At 35.6% G+C, this 10,925-nt stretch overlaps 1 long non-coding RNA gene across 1 annotated transcript; it reads left to right on the forward strand.

Annotated features, from left to right (window-relative positions):
* The first annotated feature begins 1,922 nt into the window (after positions 1 to 1,922).
* Positions 1,923 to 10,688, forward strand: LOC103881037. Its single transcript, XR_002519671.2, has 3 exons — positions 1,923 to 6,061; positions 6,724 to 6,829; positions 8,893 to 10,688. It is a non-coding gene; the product is annotated as an uncharacterized LOC103881037 (long non-coding RNA).
* The last annotated feature ends 237 nt before the right edge of the window (positions 10,689 to 10,925 follow it).

Consider the following 10,925-nt stretch of genomic DNA (forward strand, 5'->3'; position numbering starts at 1 on the left):
TTTTTTTTTTTTTAGATGGAGTTTCACTCTGTCACTAGGCTGGAGTGCAGTGGTGCAATCTCCACTCACTGCAACATCTGCCTCCCAGGTTCAAGTGATTCTCCTGCCTCAGCCTCCTGCCTCCTGCCTCCTGAGTATCTGGGACTACAGGCATGTGCCACCAAATTTTTTTAGTTTTTTTTAAATTTTTTTATTTTTTTAGTAGAGACGGGGTTTCACCATGTTAACCAGGATAGTCTCAATCTCTTGACCTCTTGACCCACCTGCCTCGGCCTCCCAAAGTGCTGGAATTACAGGCATGAGCCACCATGCCTGGCCCCTTCAAATCTTATGGTGGCCTAATAGGCCTCACCTCCAACATTGGAGATTACATTTCCACATAAGATTTGAAGGGAACAAACATCCAAAGGTATTGGAGGTATTGGACCACGGGGGCAGAGATCCCACACAAATGCCTTGTTGCCATCCACTTGGTGATGAGTGTGTTCTCACTCTGAGTTGATGCAAGATCTGGTTGTTTAAAAGTGTGCAAGAACTCCCTCTTCTCTCTCTTGATCCCTCTCTTGTCATGTGACATGCCTGCTTCCGCTTCACTTTCTGCCATGGAATTAAAGCTCCTTGAGGTCTCACTAGAAGCAGATGCCAGCACCATGCTTCCTGTATAGTCTGCAGAAGTGTGAGCCAAAATAAACCCTTTTCTTTATAGATTGCCCAACCTCAGGTGTTTCTTTATAGCAATTCAAGAACAGACTAACATACCAGGTGTAATGGCATGTGGCTGTAGCCCTAGCACAGGGGCGACTGAGGCAGGAGGATTGCTTGAGCTGAGGAGTTTGAGGATTAATGCACTCCAGCCTGGGAACAAAATGAGACCTTGTCAAAACAAAAGAAAAAAGAAACTCAGAAGGCTATAGTTGCCGTAGATAGTGATTCTTCTGAAAGACCTGGGCAAAATAAACTAAGAACCTGGTAAAAAATCACAATCCTAGATGTCATTAAGAACATTCATAATTCATGGGAGGAGGTCAAAATATCAACAGTAACAGGAGTTTGGAAGAAGTTTATTTCAACCCTTATGATGACTTTGAGGAGTTTAAAACTTTAGTGGAGGAAATAACTGCAGGCCTGGTGGAAATAGCAAGAGAATTAGAAGAGGAATCTGAAGATGCAACTGGAGTGTTTCAACCTCGTGATCAAACTTGAACAGATGAGGAGTAGATTCTTATAGATGAGCAAAGAATGGTTTCTTGAGATGGAATCTGGTCCTGGAGAAGATGCTCTGAACCTTGCTGAAATGACAATGAATGATTTAGAACATTTCATAAACTTAGTTGATAAATCAGCAGCAGGGTTTAAGAGTATTAACTCCAATTTTGAAAAAAGTTCTATTGTGGGTCAAATGTTCTCAAATAGCATTGCATGGTACATAAATATTTTTATGACAGGAAAAGTTGATTGATGCAGCAAACTTCATTGTTCCTTTATTTTAAAAAGTTGCCACAGCCACTCTAACCTTCAGCAACCACTACCCTGATTAGTCAGTAGCTATTAACATCAAGGCAAGAATGTCCACCATCAAAAATATCAGGATTGCCTAAAGTCTCAGATGATTGGTTGCCATTTTTAGAAAAAAAAATGTATTTTTAACTAAGGTATGCACATGTGTTTGGATATAATGTTTTGTATACTTTAAATAGACTACACTATTGTGTAAATGTAATGTTTATGTGCACTGGGAAACCAAAAAATTCATGTGACTTACTTTATGGTAATATTCACTTTATTGCAGTAGTCCGGAATGAAACCTGCAATATCTTCAAGGTATCTCTATATATTTTATTTTCATCTTTATTATATTTATTAATTACTATTACATATTTATAATTATTACTTATTCTTCTGCTTTTGTTGGATATGATTTACTCTTCTTTTTTAGTTTAGGTTAAAGCTAAGATCATTGATTTGAGATCTTTCACCTTTTCTGAGTGTTTAATGCTATGAAGTTTTCTGAACACTGCTTAAGTTATATCCTACAAATGTTGCTATACAGTGTTTTCACTTTTGTTTAATTCAAAATAATTTTCGTTTACTTTGTGTGTTTTATTTTGGTCCCTGTGTTACTTAGAAGTAGGTTATTACGTTTTCAAATATTTATAAATTTTCTAGAAATCACTTTGCTGTTGATTACTAATTTAATTCAATTTTTTCAGAAAACATACTTGAATTATTTTAAATTTATTGATACCTATATTTTATGGCCCATAAAATTATGCCTTCAAAAATTATCGTTTTCACTTGAAAAGATATTATTCTGCTGTTTTATGGTGGGGTGTCCTATAAATGTCATGTTGTTAACCTTGTTCAAATCTCCTATATTCTTATTGATTTTCTGTCTACTTGTTCTATCAATTATTGAGAGAGGAGTGTTGAAATATCTGACTATAACTGTGAATTTATTCTTATGTTTCATTTCTATCAGGTTTTGCTTCATAAATCTTAAAGCTCTATTATTATGTGTATACAAATTTAGATTTGTAATGATTTTTTATGAATTAATGACTTTGTCATAAAAGACCCTCTTTATCCCATAAAACATTCCTTGTTCTAAAGTCTCCATTTTCTTATATGAATATAGACATTCCATCTTTCTTTTGATTAATGTAAGCATGAAATATTTTTTCACAAACTTTCACATTTAGCAGATTTGTATCTTTTATTTAAAATACAGGAAGCAAAAACTGTGCTTTATATAAGAAAGTATATCTTCAAGTAATTTCATTCTACTTTCCCTATTGTGTAAGGCCTTTGTAACAGAATTCTTCCACTTCCTCTCCCCCTGCTTTTGTTCCTTTGTTTTCATATATTTTACTTCTACATGCATTATTAACTCTATTTAGCAGTGAAGATATCTGGGCTTGGCATTTCCTTTGTGACAAGATTTTTAACTACAAATTCAATTAGTATTAAGAAAATGAAAAGGAAAGGCACAGAAGAAAATATTGACAAAATATAAACCCAGCAACTGATTTGTATCTGGATTACATGGAAAGCTCAAAACTCAATAATTAGTAAATGAAGAGTCCAATAAAAATGTGTTCAATATTTGAACAGATACTTCAGAAAAATTATGTGAATATCAAATAAGAATATAAAAATATTCTGAATATCGTTAATCATTAAAATAATGTAAATTAAAACCACAATGGTAAAACACTATGTACTTATTAGAATTGATAAAATTAAAAAGAATTACCATACCAAATATTAACTAGGATGTGGAGGAACTTCAACTTTTATATACTGCAGGTGGACATATAAAATAGTATAGCCACTTTGAAAAACGATTAGCAGCTTAAGCATATACCTATAATGTGATCTAGACATTTACCCAAGACAAATAAAAGCATATATTTACACAAAGATATGTAAATGAATGTTTATAACAATTTTATATGTGGTAGACAAAAACCTAGAAATAATCTATATGTACATTAACAGGTGAATGCATAAAGAAAATATACTCCAGCTATAGAATACTACTGAGCAATGAAAGTAATAAATTTCCATTCCCATTATTAATTTAAAATAGCCTCAGAAAATGTAGCTTAGATTTTGAACTCTGTTTTGCATACTTAATTATCAAGAGTCTTAAAATTGGGGTAAAATAAGGTGGAACAAAGAAAGGCAAAAGAAGGAAAGCACAGGAATAGCTGAGTAACCAGCTCAAGTAGCCACAACTACTTTGACTCATTCAAATATTGGCTCTATATTGAACACCTGACTGTGTATAGAAGATTTTAAAATGTCCCACTGATATTTTCACCTATACTTCAAACAGTAATTCACATATAAATTGCCATAAATTGTTCATATATTTTAGTCATTAAATCTATTTTACATCTTATCTAAGTCATAATGATTATAGTGAATGCAGGCACAGATGCACATATATTTAAAGTCATCTATCCAAGATTGTTTCTCCTTTCCAGTGGAATTTTAAAATAATTCAATAATGATACTACATCCCAACTACTAAACACCAAGGAGACAAATATGATATGACATAACTGATCCATAGGCCATCATCAGTTCATGAAAAGACACAATATGTAGGGCCTAAGCTAAGACAGGGAGGGTAAGGGTAGAAAAGAGCAGAGAGAAAGAAGCAAGACTTGAGCATAGAATTAGTAGATCTTGACAATCAAAATGATGTTCATGGCAGTTATGAGATTGAGGAAGAGAAAGAGAAGATTCAATAACTGTTTGCATCAATTAAAAATAGTGTTTTTTCATAGAGATAGAGAATAAGAGGAATAAAACAATTTGTGAGAACATATTTAGTTTGGTTATGGACATGTCAGTTTCTTGGTGTAAGCATTTAATTCCGGTCTGCATCTTAAGAGAAGAGGAGCCAAGCAGGAAGCATGTCAATTTGGAATTTATTCATATATGTGTTAAATGTGGAAAGTAAAAAGTGAATGGTGTTACTCAGAGTATGGAGGTCAGAAGGAAAAAGAAACAAAGACTGAATTTCTAGAGAAAACCAGTTTTTAAAAAGTAGTCAGAGAAAAAAATGAAAGTCTGATAGAGAACAACCAGAGAAGAAAAGATAGAATCAGAGGGAGATAATGTCCTGAAAGATGAGTATAGGTGTTTCAAGTAGAAAGAGTAGGCTTAATTACCAAAAGTGTCCAAGACAAGAGAAGAGGCTCCTGAATTAAACTAGTAAGAGGTGATTTATTAAACCTACAGAAGCCATAATTCCAGAGAGATAGGATTTGGAGCCAGATCACCCCTGGCTATAAAATCAAACTAGAAAGCCTTTGCCAGGATCTGTAGTAGACTTTAAAAAATGTTTAATTTGCCTCTTACCTCCCTTCTGAGTTTTGGGGGAGTCTCCATTATGTGTAGTCTTGGCAAGAGAAATTGCCCCAGTTGTGTCACAGAGGCAACCAGACCACAGGACATGTGATCAAGTCTTAGCTAATCATACACTCCCACCTAAGACTTTACGTCTGGAGACAATAAGCCAAAGACAAAGGGAAAGTTATAATTCATTTACAATAGTCCCACAACAGTGGAGACTTCATCCTAGCTAGCCATGTTTCTCCTGGTGAAGATGGTTGCTATATTTCTTATATCTCGACCTGAAACTGTCTTCTTAATGTATGCTGATTTTCAAACCCCTCCAGGGTGCTGTTACGTCTACAAGCCCTGGAGAGTCTTTTAATAAGTCTAATCAGCTTTCATGTGCTAGGTGCAGTTAGAGTTTGCTGTATACAAACAGAAACCCTCACTAAAACAGCCTCAAAAAGTTTACACAAGAATATTTAGCTCTGTCTTTTCAAAATAAGTTTTTATTCTAGTTCCATATATTTAGTTTGCCTTCTAAACATCATGCTAGTCTTAGTCTTCTGAGCTCTTCTCTATGTCTATAAGAAGTGCTTAGGGCATTCATGGAGCTGAGCAGTACTTTAGGATGTTGCCCTTTACTTTCAGCTATGATACATATTATATATACATATGATATATTAATATGTATCTTATATAGATAGACATGGATATGAGTAGTATGCATGTGGGTATGTGTGCATGTGTGGGTATCTTTTAGTGGTTATGGTGAAGTATTCCGTGACTTAATGTATATATTAAATTGAATGTTATTGTCCCCTACAATATTTATTGTAATGTTATTGATTCTCCCCTTCCTCTTTTTATTAACAGAACTTCCCACCTCCACCCCTTTTAGTTGAGCTGTGTGGCCATAAGTGTAGAGACTTACAACTGTACGTGGCCATGAATGAGAGGGATGATCCACAGTCATGTCACAGCTTCCATTTCAAATCTTTTAAAATGGTGCCTCACCTCCGTGTTCTCTTCCCACCTCCCTGGCGCCGATGAGATATCTTTATCCTGTAAAGAAATTTACTGGAATAAATTCCCTAGACCCAGAGATGGAAGCCTCACAGCACTTGTGGCAGAAGCAGCAGAAATGCACCACACATTCGAGTCCCTAGATGGCCTTGTGGAGAAATGTCTACCTGGCATCCCGGACTATTAGGTAAGAGAGAAAAGCATTCTATTTTATTTATAAATGTTGTGGCGTCTCTTCTGAAAAACCCTAAATAATACCTCCTATAAAAGGTAGAAAAGACCCTGAATAATACCTCCTATAAAGCAAAATTTCCACCAAACCTAATATATTCATATAGAGTTATGTATTGTTTCATGATGGGGATGCATTCTGAGAAATATATTGTTAGGTAATTCATTGGCCTGTGACCAACGTAGAGCATACTTACACAAACCCAGATGGTACAGCCTGCTATACACCTAGGTTATATGGCATAGCCTATTGCTCCCAGGCTACAAACCTGCACAGCATATTACTGTACTACATATTACAGGCAATTGTAACACAATAGTATTTATTTGTGAAATTTCTTTAGATATGTATATATTCTATACATATCTAAACAAAGGACAGGTACAATGAAAATATGGTATTATGGCATTATAATCTTACGGGACCACTGTCATATTTGTGATCTGTCATTGACCAAAATGTTGTTATACAGCACATGACTGTAATCTGGTACGGAGTATTACGTAGATGTTTGGTCAAATATATCTGTTTCTAGCTGAAAGATAAGCGGTGGGTCCTGCTATCAACTTGTAGTAAATACCTTCCTTGTTATGATAAGGGATCACATCTTGTTGCAGTCAAATTCTTAACCACTGCAGTCCCATCACAGACATGAAAAAGATGCATGCAAGATATGGAGTGTCTTCATGGGGGAGATTCAGAAGCCATGGATGGTGTAGAAAGGTAGGTGAATTCAGTTGCATTTAGCATCCAAGGCTGCCAAAACTGTCCATGGCCTAAATGAGCTGTATGGGCAGTTATTTGTCTATAGGAAGGGTTGAAAGGTATGCTGATGACCAGTGCAGTGTACACGAGAAGTGACAAGGTTAAACAAGGGGCATCTATGGTAATGAAGAGTGTTCAGAGATTATAGGCATCTATTGCTTATTGCTTTCCTTACTCTTAAACCCATCTCCACCATCTTCTTCTTTTTCTTTTTCTTTTTTTTTTTTTTTTTGAGATGGAGTCTCGCTCTGTTGCCCAGGCTGGAGGGCAGTGGCATGATCTTGGCTCACTGCAAACTCTGCCTCCTGGGTTCAAGCAATTCCCCTGCCTCAGCCTCCTGAGTAGCTGGGACAACAGGCATGGGCCACTATGCCTGGCTAATTTTCAAACTTTTAGTAGAGACTGGGTTTTGCCATGTTGGCAAGGCTGGTCTTGAACTCCTGACGTCAAGTGATCCAACCTCCTTGGCCTCCCAAAGTGCTAGGATTACAGGCGTGAGCTACAGTGCCTGTCCCATCTTCACCATCTTAATTTGCAATAATCTCTTGTTTTATCTAATGGTTGTTAATCTAATATAATGCCCGTAACTTTCTGTTCTATCCTCATCACTCTGTTTGTCCTCAGGAGCATAGCCAACTAGGAATGCATAGAAGCACAGCAGATGTTAGAATCCATTCCTATGTAATCTCTGGGGCTGGTCCAGGGTGGGTACTGACCAGAACTAACCAGATGTCCAAGAATCAGAGATCAGAGTCACATCCAAGAACAAGGAAGCAAACAAAACCATGACTTGTGCAGGTAGTGGAGGTGCAAATGCTTGGAGAAAAGTCGGGAAGAACACAAACTCTGGGCTAAGGTCAGGCCTAACAGGATAAGTAGTGCAATAAAAATAATCGTACAAATTAACTATATAATACAATTGAAACTTGCAACTGTAGAAATTCGCAGTAGGAAGGAGCCATAGATGTCTTTTAATTTATTGTTTCTTATTTATTTATATCTGGAAGAAATATTCTTCAAACAAAACCTTATAAGGAACAGAACCATAGCTCCTGAAGCTGTGTGAAAGCAAGAGAGAGAGAGTCTTTTGTCAATAGTCTGTCCATGCGTAGCTAGACCCAGCTCAAAGTTACAACTTGACCTCCATGATCACTTTCCCTCACAGGGACCTCACTATGGTAAGTGGTGAAGCAGTCTGGTTAAAGAATCAGTAGAAAGTCCAAAAGTGGTATAATTTCCATGGAGTCTCAGGAGTTCTTGTATTGAATGTGGAATTGTTGATTTTATAAAACTATCTTATTTTACAAAGGAACACACCAAAGTTGAGAAAGGGTAAGCTTCTTGCCCAACCTCAAGACCAGTGCTATTCTCTCATGCCAAGGCAGGAATAGCACTGAAGCCTAGAAGTTCAAGGCTAGAATGAGCTATGATTGTGCCAACACACTTCATCCTAGACAACATAGCAAAACCCTATCTCTAAAATGTAAACAAGTAAAATAAATTTAAAACTAACTGTGGCATGTGGCAGTTATTGATAATGCCTCATAGCTCCAAATTCATCCCTGGTTGCCTTCCCTGTGAAAATAAATCTAGGCCCTTCATCTTTATTTTTTTCTTTTTTGGCTATCATGATGCTAAGCTAAGTAGAGGGCAGTACAAAGACACTTCAAGAAGGCAGAGGCTTCCCTCCTAGTAGTGCACGTTTTTTCCCACTGTCTATTCCATGTGATTTTCACCAGTGTCGAGGGCTTAGAGGGTACAGCTTTCACAGTGTGTTTTCTACAGGAAACAATGGCATAGTGGGAAGCCCCAGAAAAATCTGACCTGTGCCCTAGCTGTATTAACTGCTGCCCACAAGGTCACTTTAACCCTGAGTGGTATGAATGTAGGGGGTACTGTGGAGCTGATAATCAGCAAGCTTGTGGCATGACCTTCCTCTATAGCCCAGAGTCACCCAACCCAAGCCACAAATAGAAAAGTTCTGGGTTTTGATGCTGACTTTCTACACTCCCATTTCTTAGCCTAAGATCACCTGTGTCCTAGAGAATTGTGCCTACTTCGCCTGGTGACTGTGGACCAGCTCTGCAGGAAGCAACTTACCAAATGTCTCTGCCATCCAGTGGTCAGCAATTACACCTTCTTCAGTGTGGTCATAAGCCTCTTTCCAAATTTGTCCTTCCTTAACTACTCTCCCTGTTTTCATGTTTATAGTTGTTCCCTTATCATTGTTTAATAAGTTTTATGTTAAATTTTCCATGTTTAAATTACTAAGTCATTATTGTCTCTTGGTTGTACCCAGGCCAATAAATGATACTACAAATACTGTGTTTATATTTCAATATGCATTGTTTTAAGGTGACTCCCATGGAGTTTAAAAGTAAGATAATGCTTGAAAAAAATCTAGTACCTTGCAATAAGCTAGATGACCATGTCATTTTTCATGTAATAATCATTTTTATGTCTCATAAGAAATAATATGAATAGATTATAAACTAGAAACATGAATAATTAAACAGAAAACAATAGTATACGACATGGCAAAGTCAATAAAATAAATATATAGGCAATAGGAGCAACTATGAAAGACTAGGACTTGCAATATCATAAAAAGGAATTTAAGAATCGAAATTGAGTAGTCATTCTTCTTAACAGTGTATTCATTTTGTTTTCATAATACTTATCATCATGCTGTAACTGTGTTATAAAAGAGATATTGACAAAGACATGCTTCAGTTAAGGCAGTTTAAATATGAGCAAAAAATTTTAAAAACATTGGAATTGTTAGTATAAGTATAGTGAATCCAATTCAGATCACATAATCGTATCTCCAGATAACCTCTGTATTCCTAGGCACATTTTGAAAAAAAAATTTTGATTAAAAGATATCAGGAAAAGGCTGTTTTCAATTGGAAAACTAAAAAGAATTAGAGAAAATGTGATGGATATCCTAACACCCACCATGCATTTCCTAGGAATAGTTGTCATAATTAAATGTAAAAAGTATTTTGTCAATTGATAAACATAGGCTGTTATAAGGAACAGTCTTAAAAACTTAAAGATGTGTGATAAGGTTTACAAATGAGTTTACTAATTAAGAATGCTTTTGTGTTATCATGTTTTAAAAATTACCCAAATTGGATTTTAATCTACAAAAGATAAAGTTTTTGTTTCACACATTCCCTTACCATGTGGTATATCAGCTCATTTATTTTTTTTATGTGTTTGCTTGATTTAAGGCTGAAATCAAATAACCTTAGATGATGTGGGCCATATGTGGCAACTGAGGCAGATATCAGCTGTCCACATTACACTTTGTTTGGGTGCTGTTTTTGAATTCTGTGGCCACTAGAGCCCCATTCTAATCATCCATTTGGGTCTACTGAGTATAGAAACTTGTCTCTAACAATGCCTAGAGAGGCATGCACTGTGAATATTTTATTTTGAATTACAATTGCATTACATTTTTGGATCATTATAATATGAAAACTCCCTTCCAGGACAATTCAGAAACCAGGTACCAGTCCTCACTTGTTTTCTAAGGGCCTTGGATTGACGTGCAAAATATGAACTTGAAAATATTACAATTACAATTCTTCCAAAATATTTAATAGTTCAGACCTTTAAGTTTCTTTGCCACTGGTCTACATCAGGGGGTTAAATTTTTCAATTACCAGTAGGAATGTTCATTTAAAGTATTATATAGAAATGTGATATTTGCAATGTATTAACACTATATTGTTAGCAAAATTTCATACTGCTGATATCAGAAAAATACAATGAACCTGGTTCCAAAATGTAAGTATTTAATGCCTTCAATATAGGTAAAGGAAAAAAATCTTTAATATGGAGGATAAATTATAGTAATATATATTAATTATTATTAACATTTCAGATCTTTTGTCGAGAAATCATTGCTTGCTCCCTGACTGAGGTATTTAATTCCAAGCAATTTTTTAAAAATACTAGGCTATCCGTTTTTTCAATGAATAATATCAAGGCAAATCCTCATTTGACAAATAAATTATCTCATAATTTAGCATTAAAGAAAAGAAGA

This window comes from Papio anubis, chromosome 6, assembly GCF_008728515.1.
Source record: "Papio anubis isolate 15944 chromosome 6, Panubis1.0, whole genome shotgun sequence".
NCBI classification, from domain to species: Eukaryota; Metazoa; Chordata; class Mammalia; order Primates; family Cercopithecidae; genus Papio; species Papio anubis.